The following is a 15732-nucleotide window of genomic DNA, read 5'->3' as shown; positions in this document are numbered from 1 at the left end:
GAAGCAGGCTGTGCGGGGTTGGGGAACTATGAGGTTGGTGGCAGCAGGGGGAAGATCTCCAGAGGAGATGAGGTCAGTGACAGTCTTGGAAACGGTGGTTTGATGTTCGGTAGTGGGGTCATGGTCCAGGTGGAGGTAGGAGGAGGTGTCGGAGAGTTGGCGTTCAGCTTCCGCTAGGTAGAGGTCAGTACGCCAAACAACAACAGCACCACCCTTGTCAGCGGGTTTAATGACAATGTCAGGGTTGGATCTAAGAGAATGGAGTGCTGCAAGTTCAGAGGGAGGTAGGTTGGAGTGAGTGAGGGGAGCAGAGAAATGGAGACGGCCGATGTCACGGCGGCAGTTAGCGATGAAAAGATCTAGAGAGGGTAAGAGGCCAGGGGGAGGGGTCCAGGTAGAACGGGAATTCTGCAAGCGGGAGAAAGGGTCAGTTGTGCGGGGGGAAGACTCCTGGCCAGTGAAGTGGGCACGGAGACGAAGGCGGCGGAAAAAGAGCTCAACATCGTGCCGAGCTCGAAATTCATTGAGGTGGGGGCGTAAGGGGATGAAGCTCAGGCCTTTGCGGAGGACTGATCGTTCAGGGTCAGAGAGTGGAAGGTCAGAGGGGATAGTGAAAACGCGGCAGGGGGTGGGATTGGGAGAAGGGGGGTCAGAGGAAAGTGAAGGGGAAGAAGGTTCCGGAGGGGCGTTGGTGTCCAAGAGTTGATGAAGCTTGCGATCCTTGACATCGGAAAGGAAGAAGAAAAGTTTTTTGTTGAAGCGTCGGATGAGTCGAAGGATGAAATGGAACTGTGGACCCGGACAGCTTTGAGATAGAGTGCGCCGGTGTTGCTGAAGAGAGAAGTCGAGTGTGTTCATGTGGCGCCGCATGGCGTTGAGCGTGGATCTCAGGATGTGGCGAGAGCAGTAGTTCGAGGAACGATGAATATCTTGGAGATATTTGTAATCCTGGGTGGATCCGAAGCACGAAGGGTGGAAGTTTAGTTGGAATCCACGTGGAGTAAGTCGGAACCGGAGACAGTTGCTGAGGAAAATGATGTGGCTGTGAAACCGAGTCTTGGCAGATACCTGATCAAACACGAGAAGGGAAACTGAAAGTAATGAAGATGAACAAGGTTGAAGAGCCAAACGGAGATCCCGTCGAAGAGAAGAGCAGAACTTCTTCAAGGTAGGCATTCCTAGAAGAGGTGTGGCAGTGAACCAAACACTAGTACGATAGCAAAATACTGCAGATGCATAGTGGTTAGCAATGTTGCCTCACAGCGCCAGGGATCCGGGTTCAAATCCAGCCTCGGATGACTGTCTGTGTGGAGTTTGCACATTCACCCCGTGTTTGCGTGGGTTTTCTCCGGGTGCTCCGGTTTCCTCCCACAGTCCAAAGATGTGCAGGTTAGGTTGATTGGCCATGATAAAAATTGGCCCTTAGTGTTAGGGGGGGGATTAAATATGTGCGGTTACGGGGATAGGGTTTGGGTGGGATGGCTGTTGGTGTAGGGACCAGGTGCTAGGGTTTGGTTGATCAGCCATGATCTCGTTGAATGGCGGAGCAGGCTCGAAGGGCCGAATGGCCTACTCCTGCTCCTAGTTTCTATTCTTACAGTGCCATTCACACTTCATCCAGATCCATCCTTTATTCCTTGAATATGTCTTTCAATGTCTCTTAATCTCTCCTGCTTTCTATCCTGTCGCTGACCTTCCCTTTTGTTCTTTCATCCCTCCCCCTTTTCCCAGCTCCTACTTGCTTTAAAATCTATCCCCTTTCCTGTTTTTTTTTCCCAGTTCTGACGAAGGGTCTTCGACCTGAAACTCTGTTTCTCTCTCCACGGATGCTGCCTGGCCTGCTGAGTTTTTCCAGCGTTTTCTGTTGTTATTTGAGTCTTGGCATCGCGGTCTGGTCTTTTATTCCTGTTCTGTTTGTCAAATGCATCTGCTTGGGGAACTTGCACCAACTCTTCCTTGAACTCTGCGAAGTCCCCAAAGCCAAGCTCAGGCTCTCCGACTATTGGTGCTTTGGCAGAACTGAGCGTCCCATCGCCTAGGTTACTGGCCCCGCCCTTGTTTTATTTTGTCGGGGGGGGACGGCGGCGGCGGTGCCAATCAAACCCTGCCGAGAGCTGGATTGGTGGGGAGGGTGGCTGCTGCCCAGCTCGGGGGAATGGAATCGGGCGAAGTTCTCGAAGCAGGATCGCGCGTTAAGTGGCGAAGTTAAAGGGTTCGCCAGTTAGCAGGGGAAATAAGAAAGGGGGGACCAAAAAAAAACACCCCAATATGCTGGGGGATTTGGCAGGGATTTTAACACAGACTGTGCTCGGATTGAACTCCACCGGGTGGTCAAGATGAAATATCAGTGTTGGAATTTCACCTGCCAACCAGCACTTGGTTACCGTGCACAGACTGATCGGTCAGTCGTGACAAGCGCTTGGCTGGGAACCTAACCACGGTCATAAAAGACGGAGTTTGGACTGCTCGACAGGGACAGAGCGCTGCTGCAAACTCAAGTAAGACAATCCTTTCTCCTCCGTCCCTCTATTTTAACTGTTACGTGTTTCTGGTGTAAGTTGTTTGTTGCTTTGATGTGGCATTTGATCGGCGGTGGAGATCGGCTGCAATCAGTTGTGTTCGGATTGTGTTCTGCACCGTGCATGGGATGGGGGGGGGGGCCGGGCCTGAGGAGCCGAAAGAAGCTGGTGGGTGAGTGGGTGGGGGGGCCAGGTTGGAGAAGGCGACTCCTTCAAGAGGTCGTTCGGGGGTGTCTAGCTGGGAGGACGGGTTTGATGCACCCAATATTGATCCGCAGCGGTCTCCCACCTAACTTCGAATCGTGCACTCCAATTGCACAGTCATTGGCAGGGTCAGGCTGAGAGAACACAAAGGAACTGCATTTTTTTGTCAAATGTTTTTGTCTTACAATGCTCCCGTTGCAGCGCCTTGGGTCGTTTTACTGCGTTAAAGGCGCTGTATAAATACAAGTCGTTGTTGTTGTTGACTCAATTGTGTTTGCCTAAAATTGCTGCAGTTTGCCTGACTCCTGGGCTAAGGAGAAAGTTCACTTTCCTGAATGCACGTGTGAAGTTGGTGGCGATACAGCTGGGATGTGTCTTTGCTTTGTGATCTCCCACAGCATTCGCATTCCCCTCAATCCTTGGACAGAATAAGGGGGTTGGAGTGGCGGTGAAACACGCTGGGGGGGGGGATGAGGTTTTTTTTTGCACAAAGGCGACTGTGTTGCATTCTAAAACTGGAATGCTACTTGAACAGGATTAGACTTCCATTGGAAACCAACTCCGTGCTGTGGGCTTGCTGCTGGGTTTGATGCACGAATCAGTACCAGCTTCCCTTCAACAATTACTTGCCAATTTTCAATTCACTCAATGCGGATTGGAAGACCACCAAAAAAAATCCCAATATCTGCGAATGGTGTGCTGCAGAATCCTGTTCTCTAAACAACAGGTCGGCATCAGGGTAAACGCAGACTGGAATGGACCTGTGCTGTCAGTACGAATATTGGTACAGGGAGGGGGGGAAAAAGTAACAACCACCTCACAACAGGGTTGGTTCATGTTGGTTCCGCTCCTTGTGAAACTTAGCTGAGGATGCAAATGTTGGAAATCTGAAACAAGGGCAGGAAATGCTGGAAATACACCACAGGCTGCTCAGCATCTGAAAAGAGGTAAAATATGTTAATATCTGGGGTAAAGGCATTGCAAAGGGGAAGACAAGTTACAAGATGGACCAAAACAAAGAGGGAGAGGGAATAACAGATAAAGACAGATATTGTGTTAAATATGCTTGGCCTTTTGTTTTACATTTGAGGTAAGGTGTGTATTTAAAGTGTTGTTCAATGTTCTCGACCATTTCTTAAAAGATTTAAAAGACATTCTTAAAGGACGTTATTTTATTTCTTCAACTGGCTGTTTGCAAGTATGAATTTGCTCATTAACTACACCATTGCCTTGCCCAATACGGGCAACTCAAGGTGCTTGATTTTCCATGTATATTCCACGCAATCGAGTGAAAGGCAGTTTTTGGTCTTTTCATTAATTTTTTAAAAATATGTTGAGGGACTGTAGGAGATATAATTCAATGAGACATTTGTATCGTCTTTATACAGTCTCTGCTGATGTGGACTTGGTGAACAGCTCCCTCCGTCCCAAACCACCACTGCACCCTCCTTCTCCATGCAAGGCACTGATTTGTGTTGGGGTGTGATTCCACAGCATTGCTCGCCCTCCAGTAACCTTGCCCAAGTGACCTTTCTTCGCGTATGAGCTGAGAGTGCGCGGCACCAAATTATTCAACCGTTGGATGCATCACAGCTGATCCTGTTGTCAGACAACATCTAGATAAACACTCATATACCTGCGCACTTTTTAGTCGGGGCCACTGTGATCAGGAGCAGGAGCTGCAGCTGATTTTTCCCTTCGCTGGCCCAGGGTACTGAGGCCATTGCAGCATCCGTACTGCTAGTCTCATGTATATATATATTCATTCAAGAAGGAGTTAGATATATTTCTTAAGGTTAAAGGGATCAAGGGATATGGGGAGAAGGCAGGAACAGGGTACTGAATTTGGATGATCAGCCATGATCGCATTAAATGGCGGAGCAGGCTCGAGGGGCCAAATGGCCTACTCCTGCTCCTATTTTCTAAGTTTCTAGCTGAGAACAGCTAACTCGCCAGAGACTAGGGATTAGGCTGGGGCTCTCCTCATCGGTATCACTCTTGATGTCCCTTTTACTCGCTGACCCATTATGGAAGCCTAAAACAGTTCCTTAAGAAAGGGTGACTCTTCTTTCTTGGAGGAAACATTTTCCGAACAGCCGTAAAAAAACATTTTTTTTAAAAATCCATTTACATTCTTTGGCCGTATGCTTTTCAATATTAGAAGATTGAGAGGGTGATCTAATGGAGGTGTTTAAAACGTTAAGAGGATTCAATAGGGTAGATGGAGAGAAACTGTTGCCTCTGGTGGGGGAATCAGTAACAAAAGGGACATAATCTTAAAATTAGTGCTAGGTCGATCAGGAGGGAAATCAGGAAGCACCTTTTCATTCAAAGGGTAGCAGAAATCTAGAATTCTCTTCCCCAAAAGACTGTGGATACAGGGACAATTGGAGTGTTCAAGACTGAGATCGATAGATTTTTGTTGGTTAAGGGTATCAAGGGATATGGAGCTAAGGTGGGTAAATGGAGTTGAGGTACCATAATCTCATTGAACGGCAGAGCAGTTTCGAGGGGCTGAATGGCCTGCTCCTGTTCCTATGATATATTGGGTCTATTGCTGTACTGTACTCCTTTGCACATTCAGTTCGCTTCTTGGCCCATGCCAGGAGCTCATATCAAGAAATTGCGCTTGCCCACCAAGTGACTTTATGACCAATAAAATGCATGGAAGGAAATGAGGGGCTAGGCATACAGAATTGCCCGATCTGCACTCCTAGCATGCACAAGGAGTGTAAAAGTGGATATCCCTGGCCTCAGTGTTTTCCTTTTGTATGCAAGCTGATGCATCTAACAGGAAATGTGATCTCTACATTATTATCCCCATTCATTGCTATGTAAACCCAAGTTGTTTCTCTTATATGACTTTTCTGTAAGTGCTTTAATGTGCCATCATGAATTGTATCCATTTTGTTTCTGTCGTAAGCACAATCATGCAATAATTACCCAGAGTTATATCACAAACACCAAGGATGTATTCATATCGAATGTCATTTTTTTACTGGCATACACCATTTCCTACATTACAACAGTGACTACACTTCAGGAGTACTTCATTGGCTGTAAAGCGCTTTGGGACGTCCTGAGGTCGTGAAAGGCGCTGTAGAAATGCAAGTCTTTTCATTATACTTTCATTTAACTTATGAGGTGTACAGTTGCGAGCTAGGTAATTTTTCAAAAATCTGTTTTTATTCTCTCGACCTCATTACTTTCCCCAGGCTGAGCCCCTGAGCCAAGCATTGGGAGAGTGGAACAGGAGTCCATTTGCCCCATTTGGTCTTTGCTCATTTCCTCCCTGTGGGGAAACACCCCGCCTCTGCTCAGTGCCACATCTTTATGACATGGATAAGATTAGGTGCTCTCTGTGTGATTTAGGGACTTTTCCATAGCTCAATACCCAGTGCCGCAGGTAAGGTTGTCACCAGTCTTCCCTCTAAGCTGCGCTTTGTTTTTGCGCAGCCTGTTTATTTCAATGCGCTGTCCCTTTAAATTTCCAATGGAAAAGCTTGCAAGCGGCCTCCGCGGTACCTTGCAGATTACTGCGCGGCCGCGCACGCACACAGCTTCGAGCGAACATTGGTTGTCACCTTCCCACTTCTGGACTAGGCAGCCCTGTTTTTGCACACAATAAAAAGGAAAAACTGCAAATCGGAAATAAAAACAAAAAATGCTGCAGGTGCACAGCAGGTCAGTAAAGAGAAAAGGCAGGTTACAGGTGTAATGCCTACATCAGAACGCGTGAATGCTACACCTCTGACATATTAATAACTTGCTTTTCCTCTTTACAGATGCTGACTGACCCATTGCCTATTCCCAGCATTGTTTCAGTTTTTGATTAATGTGTCCATTAATTTCTGAATTTTCATTATCAGTAAAGCCGGTATCTAAACTGAAACTACGATCCCACCCCTATGATATGTTAACTCTGTCCCACATCTGGTTTTGGATCAGCCAAAAGTCTCACACCTAGACACAGAATATTAGTGCAACATTGTGCTGTTGTAAAGAGTGTCAGCCATGGCTCAGTGGGTAGCACTCTCACCTCTGAGTCAGAAGGTCGTGGGTTCAAAGTCCCCATCCAGAGATTTGAGCACAAAAATCTAAGCTGACACGCCAGTGCAGTGCTGAGGGAGTGCTGCACTGTCGGAGGTGCTGTATTTCAGATGAGACGTTAAACTGAGGCCCCATCTGCCCTCTCAGGTGGATGTAAAAGATCCCATGGCACTATTTGGAAGAAGAGCAGGGGAGTTCTCCCTGGTGTCCTGGCCAATATTTATCCCTGAATCAATATCACTAAAACAGATTATCTGGTCATTAACACATTACTGTTTGTGGGAGCTTGCTGCGCATAAATTGACTGCTGCGTTTCCTACATTATAACAGTGCCTACACTTCATAAAAGTACTTTATTGGCTGTAAAGCGCTTTGGGACGTCATGAAGGGCATTATATAAATGCAAGTCTTTCTTTTTAACAGTGCAAAGGGCATTGCACTACACTTTGCTCTGGTTTTCTAAAGTTTATTGTGCAGTGTCTTACAAGTTGCTCAAGCAGCTTATCACTCAGTATTAGCAAATACTGATATTTTAAAATGCTTCTGCTTATTGTGTGCTGCATGCATAGCAACTGGAAGGAAATAAATTGACTACGCTCGTCGAAGCAGCACATTAATTGCCTGTTGACACTTTCTATTGTGATATTAAAAGTTACTCATTTAAACTGGAAATCGATGCGCAAAACAATAACACTTCATCATAAACGTTTCAATGAAATGTGGCTCCAATATCCCAGTGAGCAGTGAGAAAGGAATGTGGGGTGGGGCAGTGACCTGATATAAAAGTTATAGGCTGAAAGCTGAATGCTCTAAACAGGGCCAACTTCTCTGTTAGCCTCTTTGAAATGCTATTTGATTGACATTTTTCTTCCATTGTTTAGCACGCTTATTCCTGCTTTGCTTTGAATAATTTGTAAGACACAGTACAGTAAACTTTAGAAAACCAGAGCAAAGTGTCGTGCCATGCCCTGCGTGGCATTAGCACAGCACACAGGTGTACCAGTGTCCCGTGGTGTCTTACCGTGCCACTCTTGGCTGGTCCCAAAACAAGTGGGCCCCACCCAGTCGTACATACAGTGCAGATCTCTCGAGTCTCAATCATCTGGAGCGAGACATTCATTTTGGTTGAAGAATGTCGCCTATTTTGATGTGCCTCACTCGACTCGTAAAATATAAACACATCTCTCCAAGTTTAAATGGGTTGTCAATGTGCCTTGAGCTTGTTTTACCATAAATCTCACTGATAACCTTTCTCACATGTTTGCAGTCCTATTATTGCCACAAGTAGATTGCTTGGGCTGCTCCATTTTTCTGATTATGTTGGAGCATAATTTTCATTAAGATTATGCTGTTAGTTAGAATGTGCCAATTCAGTTGCACTGGTGATATTAATAGAAAACATGTTAACTTCAGTTGGCAAGGACGTTCTTGCCTGCTATTTTAACAATGGTGCTAGACTTTTAAGAATAAATGGATAATACCTTCATTAAGAAGGCAGAGAAAGACATTTTTGTACAAATATATTAACCATGAACACATTTGTGCCTCGTCCCTCCTTATCTCCTCCTGCTCTACAACCCTCCGAAAACTCTGCGTTCCTCCAATTCTGGCCTCTTGTGCACCCCTGACTTCCTTCAACCTTCACTCCACGATTGGCGGTCGTGCCTTCAGCTGTCTCAGCCCTAAGCTCTGGAATTCTGACCCTAAACCCCTCTCTCTCCTCTCTACACACATGTGTGCACTTTCCAGCAATGGCGGGTTGGGGGTGGGGGGCGGGGGTGGTCACTGAATAACAATCGGGAGTGAAAGCCCCAGGATGATTTTATTTTCCCTCTTGCCAGACACCACTACACCACCACTGCATTGGCCGAGATCAGTTAACGAAGCACTGACCAGGGAATCGAAAGTGGAACTTTCCTGATCTGCATAGCGCCTTACCAATTGGTACATTTGCCTTCCAAACCACAGGATGGCAGGGGGAGAGGGCAGTATTGGGTTATCACTCTATTCAACAACTGCCTACCCGATGGGTTTCTAGCCTCATGGTGGTGGGGGGCGGGGTAAAAGTAAAGATAAATGGGCCGTATTTTCCGATCGGAGGCTTCCCGTGTGCGGACACCTCCGATCTGGAAAAAATCTACGCACTTACTTGAGGGCTCCCGAGGTGCTTATAGTTCTGATCCTGGGCCTCTTGCACTCCAAGTGCGCAGGGCCCACATATCCCAGGGGCGCAGGCGGTTCGCAAGCATCCCTGGGATCACGTGGGCCATGGGGAGCCAATCCAAGAAGGGAATCTCCCTTCATACACTTGACAGATAGACCTGTCAAATATATGAATGGAGATCAGCCCAAAAACATTTCAAAACATTAAATACATTTTTTTTTAAATCACATTTTTAAAATTAGTTGTAATTACAATAAATTAAATATTTTAAACAAAAATTTAAGTTTTTGAAAAAAAATTAAAGTTTTTTACAGGGCTAAAAATAAACATATCATTTTTAAATGATATGTAAATGGCTGAAATTAAAAAAATTTCTTTAACTTTTTTCAACTCTTATCCTGGTAAAAGCAGGCCTTACGCCTGCTTTTACCAGGCGTAAGATTTCTAAGGGTTTTCTGCGGGCGGAGGTTCTCCAGAAAGCGGAACTCTCCCCCCGCAGAGGCCCTTCTCCAGGGCAGGCGTCCGATCTGTCCAGAGCATTCTTGGCAGAATGGAAATGCCGGATTTTAGCGCATGCGCTTGGCGTGCCTGAAACCTGTTCATTGCGATCGTTGGTGGAGAGAGTTGGGGAGCTACTGTGGAGCAGAGTTTTTGGAATTTAGCATTAGATTACTTGGGACCCTCAAACCTGTCCGGAGCAGTTGGAGCACTAGACCTAACAGCCTTTTGACCAACTGGCATCGGAATGGGAGATGCTTTGGAGGGCCACGGCCTCATGGCTGAACACTATGAAGGGGCAGAAAGACAGCGGGAGAGAGGGCCGGGATTGACCAGAAGGAGGAGGGGCAATGGAGGTCGCCCAATCCGAGGGTATGCTGTGAGGGTCTTCAGGGGTCATACCTTGACATGTGTGTGTGCGAAGGCTTCGAATCGGGATGGACGTTGTTACTGAGCTGTGCCACCTGCTTACTGAGGATCTGCAGCCGCGTCTACGGTGCATGAGCTCTCTGTCGGTGGCGGCTAAACTGACTGTTGGCCTCAATTTTTATGGCAACGGATCCTTTCAGTGAGCCATTGGGGACATCGCAAATATTTCTCAGGTTGCAGTCCACTGCTGCATCCGGCAAGTTACAGCTGCCCTTTATAGGCGAAGGCGCCAATTCATCACCTTCCCTCTGACCCTGGAGAAGCAGGCGGAGGAGGAGGAGGAGCATGCGGACGAGGAGGAGGAGGAAGATGGAAGGGCTCCTGAAAGTGGAAGGGCCATCCGTCACTGGCTCATGAGGACTCGTATCGAGGCCCCTCTGGCGGAATGATGAGTGTCTTAACTGCTGCGCACTTTGGATGTTTGAAAGCATCTGAAGGCCAGCATCACTGTAATTATTCACGTACACCATAGCACATTTAAACTTCTCTTTATTGTCACAAAAGTCTTTCATTACAGCAAAACAACGTCATGTCAACAGAAACCATAACTAACAAAATAACAGTTAACTCTTCGGCAAAGCCGCCAAACTAAACAAACTATTTCCAACAATTCCAACAGGTGAGGGTCTCCTTGATTTTGGCCAAAGAAACGTCTCAGTACCTCCCTCTACTGCTGGCCCCTTGATGGAGAACGACTTCTCTTTCGCGCTCGGCCCCTTTCCTCCCTGCGGCTCCTACGTAATTGAACCCCAGTGGCGGGGTGAAGGCTGGGGGACGCCTGCTGACTGCCTGGAAGCGCAGAAGCCCCTGAGGGACGGCCTGGCCGACCTCTGGGCTTGGAGGGTGCGGACGCAGGATGCTTGATCTGAGCATGGCTGGAAGCAGTGTGCCCTGCAGGTGGTGGCAGCTGCACTGCAGACGTGCCAGCGCTGGCATGTGGAATGGTCACCTGCCGAGAGAGGACACCTGCACCATTGTCGGACGACACACTGGCTCTCTGAGGGGACCGGCTCGGCTCATCCGCCACAATCGCATGCTCCACTGATTCCTGGCCTTGTATGGGACTGGACGGGCACGGGGTGATCCTAGCTGATGCAGATAGGGTGGCTGCAGTGAGAGTTCGCGTTGCCTCAATCTGGGTGTGGACGAGGCCGGCAAGTGATTGCATGGCAGCAGTGAGGACCTGTGAGCCAGGTGCCAGTGCTTCGGAGAAGCCCTGGACAGTTCTTTCCATTGCTTCGGACAAGGCCGGTGCTGACCGCTCCACTGCCTCGGACAAGCCCTGGACAGACCTTTCCAGGGATTGTCCGAAGCCCTGAACAGTCCTTTCCATAGCGGCCTCGAAGCCCTGGACAGTCCTCTCCATTGTTGGTCCAAAGCCCTCGACAGACCTCTCCATAGTTGCCCTGAAGCCCTGGAGAGTCCTCTCCATTGTTGCCCCGAAGCCCTGGAGAGTCCTGTCCATTGTTGCCCCGAAGCCCTGGAGAGTCCTCTCCATTGTTGCCCTGAAGTCCAACACACTCTTTGCCAATGTATCTATTGACTGAGGCATCCTCCCCACTGCAGCCATCAGCTCAGTGTGCATGAGCCGGGCCTGGGTGCTCATTTCAGCCAGGCGACGGACCTCCTCTGCACTCTGTGCAGCAGTCATCACTACCTGCCTTGCCCTCTGGGGAGATGGTGGCCGAACTTGCCTACCCTCCTTGCGTTGCTGCATGCCGCTTGGTCCGGCAACTGCCTGATCCTCAGAGCCTCCCTCCCCCCCCCTCCCCTCCAGGGAACTACTATCCCCAGTCTGTACATGTGTATGCTCCTCTGAGATTGGAGCGGATGGTCCGGCTTCCTCCTGATCCTCACCTCCGGAGGCACTGGCACTGGCAGCTTCAGGGCGTGGAGCCCCAGTTGGTGATGCATCATCTGAAAGCAGGGAGGTGGAAGAGTGGCTTTAGCAAAAGGACAGGTTGGCGGGAAGGCATGGCAGATTGCAGCACACTGAGAAAGCATGCTGGCGGGGGGACCAAGTGGAAGGAGACAGCTGCAAAAGGTGAGAGCCTTACCCTCGCTGTCGAACATGGGGTCGGCAGCTGCAGTGGTCACAGGACCAGACATGCGTCCTCCAAGAATCTGGTGCACTCTCTCCTCGAGATCTGTGAGAGTGACCACTTGTGGAGGTCTGCCACCGGTTCGACGCTGGTCCTTTCGCATCGTCGCCAGCTTGGACTGCAGGGGAAAGAAGGGGAAGTTCTGTAACATGATGCCTTCTGAGATCATCTCATGCCCCCCATGGTGCAAGAGCCCTTACATGATGCCTTGAGAGATAATCTCATGCCCCCCATGGTGCAAGAGCCCTTACATGTGGCCTTGTGAGATCATCTCATGCCCCCCATGGTGCAAGAGCCCATACATGTGGCCTTGAGAGAAATGTCCATGTGTGTGCCCAGAAAGGGCCATGGGTGCTTGCTGACAGATGGTCATTGGGGCATCATGGCAACAGGGTCCTCGAAGTTAGGTGCAGATGGAGGGAATCAGAAGTTTGCATAATCAACGCTCACCCTAACGACCCGAGTGAGGTCGTTGAATTTCTTCCTGCACTGAACAGGGGTCCTGGTCGCCAAGCTGTTGGAGTTGACCCTCTGAGAAACCTCCCTCCAAGATCGCTGGTAAGCCTTTTGATTCGGCCTCTTGCCATTGTCAGGATACAGAACATCTCGACGGCGCTCAACTGCAGACACCAAGTGGTCCAGAGCCTCAGTGCTGAAGCGCTCTGCTCTCTGTCTCACCTTCTCCGTCCTCACCAAGTTTCTTGCGCCAGAGAAGGGCGAGCGCCGATTCTGAGGCCTACAGGGCGTTGAGTGTAGCAGCTCAGGCTGACTGACCCACCCCTTTAAGAGCCGGCCGGCGCCTGGAAGTCTCGTGGTCTCCGGTAATTGAGATCACCTGCGCTGCGCCCATCCGTGCCGATATTGGGTAGCGCCTGAACTTTTGCGCCTTAGGAGCCCCGTGCAACGTCTGAGTTAGCGCCTCAATCCCCTTTGGGGGCGATGCAACCCAATATCTCGCCAGGCAGCGATAAGTTTCGTCTGGCTATAAACTTTGCGCAGCGCCAGTTCTAACGCCTCAAGCGGGGCTATACCCAATTTCTAGGCCAACAGGTTTTAAGCAAGTACAGGAAACTTTGTGATATCTGGCACCGACGGGACCGAGCTGTTGCCGTCCCATCAAAACTGCCGGACAAACCAGTGCTAATGTGGAAACATACGGAGCCGTATCTGGCAACAAATCCAGCTTCTAAACAGTTGGCTGCACCTTGCAAGTGTCTCTGTAGCTTAGCAACAGCTTCAGCGAGACCTTGCAGAGCCAGACTGGTGAAAAAAAAGCAACGAAAAGAGAAAAAAACTAACGAAACGGCTCCTGATTTTTGCCGGTGGATTGAGCATTCCGGACAGTTAACCTCCGGATAAACCAAAGTTTCCTGTATAGAGGCAGCGATAGGGGAGGGGAGGAAAGAATAAAAGGGAAGGTCTGTGATCGGGTGGAAGGCAGGAGAGGTTAAGTGACAAAAGGGATGATGGTGCAAGGTAAAAGGGGCTGATAATGGAACAAGTAAAGAAACAAAATAAGGGTCTAGAGGAACTGTAAACGTAACAGTAGAACCATTACCAGCATCTGCTGTCTGGAAAAATTGCGGGTAGGGGTTATTATCTGAAATTGTTGAACTCGATGTTGCGTTCGGAAGGCTGTAAAGTGCCTAATCGAAAGATGAGGTGCTGTTCCTCGAGCTTCATTGGAACAGTGTAGGAAGCCGAGGACAGAGAGGGATTGGGACAAAGAATTAAAATGGCAAGCGACCGGTAGCTCAGGGTCACGCTTGCGGACTGAACGAGGTGTTTAGCAAAGCGGTCACCCAATCTGCGTTTGGTCTCTCCAATGTAGAGGAGACCGCATCGTGAGCAGCGAATACAGTATACTAAATTGAAAGAAGTGCAAGTAAATCGCTGATTCACCTGGAAGGAGTGTTTGGGGCCTTGGATGGTGGGAACGCAGTTTGTCAATGTTTCCTGATGAAAGGTAGAGTGGAAGGTCTCTTATTTCAGAGTTTTGCAGCCCCCTCCTCCTGCCATCCTCTGGCTTGGAAGGCAAATGTGCCACATGGTATGGCGCTAAGTCATGCAGATCTGGAAGGCTCCAGTTTCGATCCTTTAGTCTGTGCTTAGCTAGCTGATCTCAGCCAATGTAGTGGTGCCTGGACCCCTGCGCTGGCAAGAGGGAAAATAAAATCAATGTGGGGCTTTCACTCCTGATTGTTATTCAATGGCCCCAAGCTGGAAAGTGTACACATTTGCATATTGACTGTATCAAGGTGCACAGATAAAGAATGGCCTACTGGATGAGCTGTTAAGTCCTGTGTACATCCATGGCACCATATCCCAGCACTTCCAGTTTTCTCCCTTCCTCTACTGAAAGGGAAAGTATCCGATGAATTCATAATAAAATTGGGAACTTGCATTTGTATAGCGCCTTATTACATCCTCAAGACATCCCAACAGCCAACGAATTACTTAAAAAAAATTTGTATATGGAATGTGAGCGTTGCTGGCAAGACCAGCATTTATTGCCCATCCCTAGTTGCCCTTGAGAAGGTGGTGGTGAGCCGCCTTCTTGAACCGCTGCAGTCCGTGTGGTGAAGGTACTCCCACAGCACTGTTAGGGAGGGACTTCCAGGATTTTGACCCAGCGACAATGAAGGATCGGCGATATACTTCTCTAAGTCAGGATGGTGTGTGACTTGGAGGGGAACTTGGAGGTGGTGGTGTTCCCATGCGTCTGCTTCCCTTGTCCTTCTAGGTGGAAGAGGTTGCGGGTTTGGGAGGTGCTGCCGAAGAAGCCTTGGCGAGTTGCTGCAGTGCATCTTGTAGCCACGGTACGCCGGTGGTGGAGGGAGTGAATGTTTAAGGTGGTAGATGGGGTGCCAATCAAGCGGGCTGCTTTATCCTGGATGGTGTCGAGCTTCTTGAAATCTAATCACTTGTTATGTGAGCAGACATTGCAAATGAGACAATTCACCAGTTAGTCTGATTTTGGTGCTGCTAGTTGAAAGAGAAATAATTGGCCAGAACATCAGGAAAACTCACTCCTTATCTTCAAATACTGCAGTGCCATAGGATCTCTTCTGTCCCCTTGCAGGCAGACAGGTCCTTGGTTTAATGTCTCATCCACTCCATCAGCACTACACTGAAGTGAAGCCTAGATTATCTACTCAAGCCCTGGTACTTGAATTAGACGGCTTTGATTTCCGAAATCAAAGTTGCATTTTTACTTCTGTCTATTTTCCATTGATTCCTTTACCTTTGTAGATTTTAACAGTTTGATAGATCTTACATATGAACATGTAAGAGATGCCCTGCCAGTACACTTTACACCTAATCCCAGCCTATTACCATCTCGTCTAGCTTCTAATCTCTTTTACTTCTTTTGTTTCTTTTATTCTTTTGTCCGATCGCAGCCCTGCCTCCGATCTAGTTTCTTTTCTTTCCAGTTTTGAAGAAGGGTCCAACTCGAAACGTCAACTCAAATTTCTCTCCACGGATGTTGCCTGACCTGCTGAGTTTTTCCAGCATTTTCTGTTGTTATTTCGGATTTCCAACATCTGCAGTATTTTGCTATCGTACTAGTGTTTGGTTCACTGCCACACCTCTTCTAGGAATGCCTACCTTGAAGAAGTTCTGCTCTTCTCTTCGACGGGATCTCCGTTTGGCTCTTCAACCTTGTTCATCTTCATTACTTTCAGTTTCCCTTCTCGTGTTTGATCAGGTATCTGCCAAGACTCGGTTTCACAGCCACATCATTTTCCTCAGCAACTGTCTCCGG

At 48.5% G+C, this 15732-nt stretch overlaps 1 protein-coding gene across 5 annotated transcripts in view; it reads left to right on the top strand.

Moving 5' to 3' along the window:
- The first annotated feature begins 2144 nt into the window (after positions 1 to 2144).
- ptpn20 (protein tyrosine phosphatase non-receptor type 20) overlaps positions 2145 to 15732 on the top strand; it is a 505217-nt gene continuing 491629 nt past the window's right edge. For 3 of the 5 annotated variants that reach the window (XM_085970357.1, XM_085970354.1, XM_085970353.1), the window contains exon 1: positions 2146 to 2498. The gene's annotated coding sequence lies outside the window, so the exon portion shown is untranslated. Of the gene's footprint in view, positions 2499 to 15732 lie in introns of all 5 variants that reach the window. The other 2 variants (XM_085970355.1, XM_085970356.1) reach the window with 1 other exon arrangement.

This window comes from Somniosus microcephalus, chromosome 29 (assembly GCF_052327205.1).
Source record: "Somniosus microcephalus isolate GS21.2 chromosome 29, FLI_Smic_1.0, whole genome shotgun sequence".
NCBI lineage: Eukaryota > Metazoa > Chordata > Chondrichthyes > Squaliformes > Somniosidae > Somniosus > Somniosus microcephalus.
The sequence above is the reverse complement of the archived record's forward strand: the minus strand, read 5'-3'. Positions and strand labels throughout refer to the sequence as shown.